This window comes from Ranitomeya imitator, chromosome 2, assembly GCF_032444005.1.
Source record: "Ranitomeya imitator isolate aRanImi1 chromosome 2, aRanImi1.pri, whole genome shotgun sequence".
NCBI lineage: Eukaryota > Metazoa > Chordata > Amphibia > Anura > Dendrobatidae > Ranitomeya > Ranitomeya imitator.
This window is the reverse complement of record NC_091283.1, coordinates 206,932,435-206,941,549: the sequence shown is the minus strand read 5'-3', so window position 1 is coordinate 206,941,549 and position 9,115 is coordinate 206,932,435. Positions and strand designations below refer to the sequence as shown.

The window sequence follows — 9,115 nt, the reverse complement described above, 5'->3', positions numbered from 1 at the left end:
GTAGCGGGAGAATAGGAAGCCGCTCCGGCGTAGTGCGCTCCCCCGGGCAGAACGGTACCGGGGACATGTCTGTGACACCGCCAGTAACGGGGGCTGTGATGGGGAATATGGAAACTGCTGTTACCGTGAGGACCTCTGGGCTGTGGTAGGTGATAGGAATGTGAGGGAATTACACAACGAGCGGTTACCCCGGTGTAAGGCAGTGCTCCGGTAATAACGTGTAGTTCAGCTGGACTGACCAGCAGGGGGCGCCCGCACACCACAACATCCATCCCTGGTGTCAGTGGCCTCTGAGCAGTCAGTGCCGGAGTCTGCGCAGAAGAGGCAGGGGGGACAGGACCCGGGGCCAGGCTAGGGGGACCAGTCAGAAGGGAAGCCAGGCTAGGGGGACCAGTCAGGGGGGGAAGCTAGGCTAGGGGGACCAGTCAGGGGGGAAGCCAGGCTAGGGGGACCAGTCAGAAGGGAAGCCAGGCTAGGGGGACCAGTCAGGGGGGGAAGCCAGGCTAGGGGGACCAGTCAGGGGGGAAGCCAGGCTAGGGGGACCAGTCAGGGGGGGAAGCTAGGCTAGGGGGACCAGTCAGGGGGGAAGCCAGGCTAGGGGGACCAGTCAGAAGGGAAGCCAGGCTAGGGGGACCAGTCAGGGGGGGAAGCTAGGCTAGGGGGACCAGTCAGGGGGGAAGCCAGGCTAGGGGGACCAGTCAGGGGGGGAAGCCAGGCTAGGGGGACCAGTCAGGGGGGAAGCCAGGCTAGGGGGACCAGTCAGGGGGGAAGCCAGGCTAGGGGGACCAGTCAGGGGGGAAGCTAGGCTAGGGGGACCAGTCAGGGGGGAAGCCAGGCTAGGGGGACCAGTCAGGGGGGAAGCCAGGCTAGGGGGACCAGTCAGGGGGAAAGCCAGGCTAGGGGGACCAGTCAGGAGGGAAGCCAGGTTTGGGGGACCAGGACCGGGGAAGCCAGGCTAGGGGGACCAGTCAGGGGGAAGCTAGGGGGACCAGGACCAGGAGGGAAGCCAGGTTTGGGGGACCAGCCAGGGGGGAAGCCCGGGCTAGGGGGACCACTCAGGAGGGAGCCCGGGCTAGGGGGACCAGTCAGGAGGGAGCCCGGGCTAGGGGGACCAGTCAGGAGGGAGCCCGGGCTAGGGGGACCAGTCAGGAGGGAGCCCGGGCTAGGGGGACCAGGCAGGGGGGAAGCCCGAGCTACGGGGACCAGGCAGGAGGGAGCCCGGGCTAGGGGGACCTGCAGGAGGGAGCCTGGGCTAGGGGGACCAGGCAGGAGGTTGCCCGGGCTAGGGGGACCAGACTAGGTGGACCAGGCAGGAGGGAGCCCGGGCTAGGGGGACCAGGCAGGAGGTTGCCCGGGCTAGGGGGACCAGGCAAGAGGTTGCCCGGGCTAGGGGGACCAGACTAGGTGGACCAGTCAGGAGGGAGCCCGGGCTAGGGGGACCAGGCAGGAGGTTGCCCGGGCTAGGGGGACCAGACTAGGGGGACCAGGCAGGAGGTTGCCCAGGCAAGGGGGAAGCCAGGCTTTGCAATTTGTTAATTATTAGAAAATGAACAATTAACATTTCTATTTTTTTATTGCACATTCTTACTTTGTAGCATCCTCTGCCTAAAACTCTTTCACAGCATATCTAATTGCTGATAGTTGTGTGTTCTTCTGTATGATGTGTGATGACATTCATACTGTCAGTCCTGGCGCCACCTCCGGCCGGTTTCTCCCAACACTGCTCCAGTTGATTGACGGACGTCTCCTGTGTGTGTCCATAGCTTGTCGTTGAGTGGGGCAGGAGGTCTCTCCCTCTAGTCCCCAGCCAACTTTTCACATTACATTTTCTATGAACCGCTGCTTTCTGTTATTCGGACCGCATGAATGTAGTGACAGGTTCCCTTTTAAGGGATTGTGCACTATCTGGACAACCCCTTTTTAAATGAAGTAGCTCCCGTTGAAAAATAAGTCACCTATACTCTCCTCCCACACCGGCGCCATTCCAGCGATGTCTGCACCAGGTCTCTCGGGGTTTGTGTGACATCGTGATGGTAGGTGAACCCTGCATAACAAGGGAGGTGGGTATATGGTGCTTTTATTTTAGAAGTGAGACTACTTCATTTAAAAAAAAGTTGTCTAGGTAGTGGGCAACCCTTCAAGTATTTTTTTTTTAAAGGAGATTAGAAGACATCTTGCTGTTCTTGGAGATCTGACCACCACTGGGATCTCCTGCAGTCCATAGATGGGGTCGTGGAAACCAGGCCCTGCAGAGTCCCATCTCGAATGTAGTGTAGCCACATTCATTGTGTATGGGACTGCAGGAGAAAGCAGACTACAGCGCTCAGCTAGTTCTGTCAGTTCAGTAGACAAGTGTTTCCTAAACTCCAGTCCTCATGGCCTCCAAAAGATGTTTTCAGGATTTCCTTAGTGTTGCAAAGTTGAGAAAACCTTTGGCAATTTCAGATGCCTTTATAATATTTCCATCACCTGTGCAATACTAAGGAAATCCTGAAAACCTGACATGTTGGAGAAGGGGAACAAAGACTGAAGTTGGTGAAACGCTGCCATAGACAATGAGTGGAGCCGAGTTCGAGCATGTCCACCACCACCCCACTCAAAACGCAATATTTTGTAAATAACCCTCTAACTCTAGCAAAAGACCTGGTTCCCAGCCCCTCACATTTTAGCACCACACCTGACGGCTTTCTTTAATATATTTTTGTCACCTGCCCGAATCTGACCACAGCTTTAGCTTTTATTTCTGTGATCCCTTAGCCTGATAAGAGCCCCTTGAAATGGGTCAATTTTTGGGATTCCTCCATCCCTCTTCAAAATAAATGTTAAACTTTTTAGGTTAAAAAAAAATTGACCTCACATCTGAATCAGGTTTTGGGAATCATAGTATGGCAGAACCAAGTTGGCTTTGCCCCTTTCAGTCTGACAACCTTAGGAGCCCAGTTAGGTTTATCAGTGAAAAACTCAAGCTTTGCTGCTTTCACTTCATATCATATAAGACTTCGATACCCGTCTGTGGTGTTTGGACTTCTGCATGCATTTTTGGGCAGGATTGTATGATGCCTTCCCCTACTGCTTTACACATTGGATTTTCTTCTGTCCAACCCAAAGAAGCACTTGTCAGGGACGCCTGTTTCATCCTTACTGTGTAAACCCAAGCTATGTCCACCCACTCCAATCCTAAAAATTAGAGGGTAGAGATTTTCTTCACCAACATTACCTCTGTACGGATGGTATCCCAATTTTCTGGACACTTTGTCAGTCTTCGCGTGTGTTGGTTCACCATTTCTTCTCCTTTACCTGTTTCCAACCCATCTGGATGATTTGAGAGTTATTTTGCTTCCTTTTTTGAAGCTAATGTAGCTATCCCTTCCTTCTCTGGCGGTCGTTGGAGGACTAAGAAATGTATCGGACTACTTATGGGCTAAGTCCGTGTACTAAAGATGTTCCCTTTACCTAAGTTTTTAAACTTTTTTTTTTCTTTGGAGGTCGCCCTATTCTCCTTTTCCACTATTTGTGTGCCATAAGCTGGACTACCCTTTTATGACACAAATGATAGCTCAGCAGATACACATTACACTTGTGTGTCTGGGTCCTGATGATGCCTCCGCAGATATATATTACATTCGTGTGTCTGGGTCCTAAAGGTGCCTCCTCAGATATACATTACACTTGTGTGTCTGGGTCCTGATGATGCCTCTGCAGATATACATTAACTCTTGTGTCTTGGTCCTGATGATGCCTCCGCAGACATACATTACACTTGTGTGTCTCGGTTCTGATGATACCTCTGCAGATATACATTACAATTGTGTGTCTGGGTCCTGATGATACCTCTGCAGATATATATTACACTCTTGTGTTTGGGTCCTGATGATACCTCCGCAGACATACATTACACTAGTGTGTATTGTTCCTGATGATACCTCCACAGATATATATCACACTCTTGTGTTTGGGTCCTGATGATACCTCCGCAGACATACACTACACTTGTGTGTCTGGTTCCTGATGATTACTCCACAGATATGTATTACACTCGTGTGTCTGGGTCCTGATGATACCTCCGCAGATACACATTACACTCGTGTGTATTGTTCCTGATGATACCTCCACAGATCTATATTACACTCTTGTGTTTGGGTCCTGATTATGCCTCCGCAGATATATATTATACTTGTGTGTCTCGGTTCTGATGATACCTCCGCAGATATACATTACACTTGTGTGGGTCCTGATGATACCTCCACAGATCTATATTACACTCGTGTGTCTGGGTCTTGATGATGCCTCCGCAGATGTACTTTACACTCGTGTGTCTGGGTCCTGATGATGCCTCCGCAGATATATATTACACTTGTGTGTCTGGGTTCTGATGATGCCTCCGCAGATATAAATTATACTCTTGTGTCTGGGTCCTGATGCTTCTGCAGATATAAATTACACTGTTGTGTCTGGGTCCTGATGATGCCTCCGCAGATACACATTACACTCATTTGTCTGGGTCCTGATGATGCCTCCGCAGATATACATTATACTCATGTGTCTGGGTCCTGATGATACCTCCGCAGGTACACCATACACTCGTGTGTCTGGGTCCTGATGATACCTCCGCAGATACACATTACACTCATTTGTCTGGGTCCTGATGATGCCTCCGCAGATATACATTATACTCATGTGTCTGGGTCCTGATGATACCTCCGCAGATACACATTACACTCTTGTGTCTGGGTCCTGATGATGCCTCCGCAGATATATATTACATTCGTGTGTCTGGGTCCTAAAGGTGCCTCCTCAGATATACATTACACTTGTGTGTCTGGGTCCTGATGATGCCTCCGCAGATACACATTACACTCATGTGTCTGGGTCCTGATGATGCCTCCGCAGATATACATTACACTTGTGTGTCTGGGTCCTGATGATGCCTCCGCAGATACACATTACATTCTTGTGTCTGGGTCCTGATGATGCCTCTGCAGATACACATTACACTCTTGTGTCTGGGTCCTGATGATGCCTCCGCAGATATATATTACATTCGTGTGTCTGGGTCCTAAAGGTGCCTCCTCAGATATACATTACACTTGTGTGTCTGGGTCCTGATGATGCCTCCGCAGATACACATTACACTCATGTGTCTGGGTCCTGATGATGCCTCCGCAGATATACATTACACTTGTGTGTCTGGGTCCTGATGATGCCTCCGCAGATACACATTACATTCTTGTGTCTGGGTCCTGATGATGCCTCCACAGATACACATTACACTCTTGTGTCTGGGTCCTGATGATGCCTCCGCAGATATATATTACATTCGTGTGTCTGGGTCCTAAAGGTGCCTCCTCAGATATACATTACACTTGTGTGTCTGGGTCCTGATGATGCCTCCGCAGATACACATTTGATGATGCCTCCGCAGATACACATTACACTCATGTGTCTGGGTCCTGATGATGCCTCCGCAGATATACATTACACTTGTGTGTCTGGGTCCTGATGATGCCTCCGCAGATATACATTACACTCTTGTGTCTGGGTCCTGATGATGCCTCCGCAGATACACATTACATTCTTGTGTCTGGGTCCTGATGATGCCTCCGCAGATACACATTACACTCGTGTGTCTGGGTCCTGATGATGCCTCCGCAGATACACATTACACTCGTGTGTCTGGGTCCTGATGATGCCTCCGCAGATACACATTACACTCGTGTGTCTGGGTCCTGATGGTACCTCCTCAGATACACATTACACTTGTGTGTCTGGGTCCTGATGATACCTCTTCAGATACACATTACACTCATGTGTCTGGGTCCTGATGATACCTCCTCAGATACACATTACACTCATGTGTCTGGGTCCTGATGATGCCTCCGCAGATATATATTACATTCGTGTGTCTGGGTCCTAAAGGTGCCTCCTCAGATATACATTACACTTGTGTGTCTGGGTCCTGATGATGCCTCCGCAGATACACATTACACTCATGTGTCTGGGTCCTGATGATGCCTCCGCAGATATACATTACACTTGTGTGTCTGGGTCCTGATGATGCCTCCGCAGATACACATTACATTCTTGTGTCTGGGTCCTGATGATGCCTCCACAGATACACATTACACTCTTGTGTCTGGGTCCTGATGATGCCTCCGCAGATATATATTACATTCGTGTGTCTGGGTCCTAAAGGTGCCTCCTCAGATATACATTACACTTGTGTGTCTGGGTCCTGATGATGCCTCCGCAGATACACATTTGATGATGCCTCCGCAGATACACATTACACTCATGTGTCTGGGTCCTGATGATGCCTCCGCAGATATACATTACACTTGTGTGTCTGGGTCCTGATGATGCCTCCGCAGATATACATTACACTCTTGTGTCTGGGTCCTGATGATGCCTCCGCAGATACACATTACATTCTTGTGTCTGGGTCCTGATGATGCCTCCGCAGATACACATTACACTCGTGTGTCTGGGTCCTGATGATGCCTCCGCAGATACACATTACACTCGTGTGTCTGGGTCCTGATGATGCCTCCGCAGATACACATTACACTCGTGTGTCTGGGTCCTGATGGTACCTCCTCAGATACACATTACACTTGTGTGTCTGGGTCCTGATGATACCTCTTCAGATACACATTACACTCATGTGTCTGGGTCCTGATGATACCTCCTCAGATACACATTACACTCATGTGTCTGGGTCCTGATGATGCCTCCGCAGATATATATTACATTCGTGTGTCTGGGTCCTAAAGGTGCCTCCTCAGATATACATTACACTTGTGTGTCTGGGTCCTGATGATGCCTCCGCAGATATACATTACACTTGTGTGTCTGGGTCCTGATGATGCCTCCGCAGATACACATTACATTCTTGTGTCTGGGTCCTGATGATGCCTCCACAGATACACATTACACTCTTGTGTCTGGGTCCTGATGATGCCTCCGCAGATATATATTACATTCGTGTGTCTGGGTCCTAAAGGTGCCTCCTCAGATATACATTACACTTGTGTGTCTGGGTCCTGATGATGCCTCCGCAGATATACATTACACTCTTGTGTCTGGGTCCTGATGATGCCTCCGCAGATATACATTACACTCTTGTGTCTGGGTCCTGATGATGCCTCCGCAGATATATATTACATTCGTGTGTCTGGGTCCTAAAGGTGCCTCCTCAGATATACATTACACTTGTGTGTCTGGGTCCTGATGATGCCTCCGCAGATATACATTACACTCTTGTGTCTGGGTCCTGATGATGCCTCCGCAGATATACATTACACTCTTGTGTCTGGGTCCTGATGATGCCTCCGCAGATATACATTACACTCTTGTGTCTGGGTCCTGATGATGCCTCCGCAGATATACATTACACTCGTGTGTCTGGGTCCTGATGATGCCTCCGCAGATATACATTACACTCGTGTGTCTGGGTCCTGATGATGCCTCCGCAGATATACATTACACTCTTGTGTCTGGGTCCTGATGATGCCTCCGCAGATACACATTTGATGATGCCTCCGCAGATACACATTACACTCATGTGTCTGGGTCCTGATGATGCCTCCGCAGATATACATTACACTTGTGTGTCTGGGTCCTGATGATGCCTCCGCAGATATACATTACACTCTTGTGTCTGGGTCCTGATGATGCCTCCGCAGATATACATTACACTCGTGTGTCTGGGTCCTGATGATGCCTCCGCAGATATACATTACACTCGTGTGTCTGGGTCCTGATGATGCCTCCGCAGATACACATTACATTCTTGTGTCTGGGTCCTGATGATGCCTCCGCAGATACACATTACACTCGTGTGTCTGGGTCCTGATGATGCCTCCGCAGATACACATTACACTCGTGTGTCTGGGTCCTGATGATGCCTCCGCAGATATACATTACACTCGTGTGTCTGGGTCCTGATGATGCCTCCGCAGATATACATTACACTCGTGTGTCTGGGTCCTGATGATGCCTCCGCAGATACACATTACACTCTTGTGTCTGGGTCCTGATGATGCCTCCGCAGATACACATTACATTCTTGTGTCTGGGTCCTGATGATGCCTCCGCAGATACACATTACACTCGTGTGTCTGGGTCCTGATGATGCCTCCGCAGATATACATTACACTCTTGTGTCTGGGTCCTGATGATGCCTCCGCAGATACACATTACATTCTTGTGTCTGGGTCCTGATGATGCCTCCGCAGATACACATTACACTCGTGTGTCTGGGTCCTGATGATGCCTCCGCAGATATACATTACACTCTTGTGTCTGGGTCCTGATGATGCCTCCGCAGATACACATTACATTCTTGTGTCTGGGTCCTGATGATACCTCCGCAGATACACATTACATTCTTGTGTCTGGGTCCTGATGATGCCTCCGCAGATACACATTACACTCGTGTGTCTGGGTCCTGATGATGCCTCCGCAGATACACATTACACTCGTGTGTATTGTTCCTGATGATGCCTCCGCAGATACACATTACACTCGTGTGTCTGGGTCCTGATGATGCCTCCGCAGATACACATTACACTCGTGTGTCTGGGTCCTGATGGTACCTCCTCAGATACACATTACACTTGTGTGTCTGGGTCCTGATGATACCTCCTCAGATACACATTACACTCATGTGTCTGGGTCCTGATGATACCTCCTCAGATACACATTACACTCATGTGTCTGGGTCCTGATGATACCTCCGCAGATACACATTACACTTGTGTGTCTGGGTCCTGATGATGCCTCCGCAGGTATACTTTACACTCATGTGTCTGGGTCCTGATGATACCTCCACAGATGCACATTACTTTTGGGTTTCTACATGAATTTGAGCAGTGAGTTTCTTGTATTGATTGGGGTGAATGCTTTGTGTCGCAGGCTGATACTTGGCTGTGATTCTCATTCTCTGTCTTGTAGGAATGCTCGCTAATCTAAGAGTGAGATTCATGGAAAGACACTGATCCATACCAGACCAAAATATGGTTCTATCTCCTGAAATGTAATGTAACCGTGGCTGGTGATCTGTGCCCTGGAACTTGTGAAGAGTTCATGTTAGTTGTGTATCATTGTATCTGCAGCT

At 49.6% G+C, this 9,115-nt stretch overlaps 1 protein-coding gene across 2 annotated transcripts in view; it reads left to right on the top strand.

Moving 5' to 3' along the window:
• Positions 1-9,115, top strand: part of RBM18 (RNA binding motif protein 18) — a 53,255-nt gene that overhangs the window by 160 nt on the left and 43,980 nt on the right. Inside the window, exon 1 of one of the 2 annotated variants that reach the window (XM_069748536.1) lies at positions 53-145. The exons of the other annotated variant lie outside the window; for it this stretch is intronic. The gene's annotated coding sequence lies outside the window, so the exon portion shown is untranslated. Of the gene's footprint in view, positions 1-52; positions 146-9,115 lie in introns of those variants that run through there. 2 annotated transcript variants of the gene reach the window in all.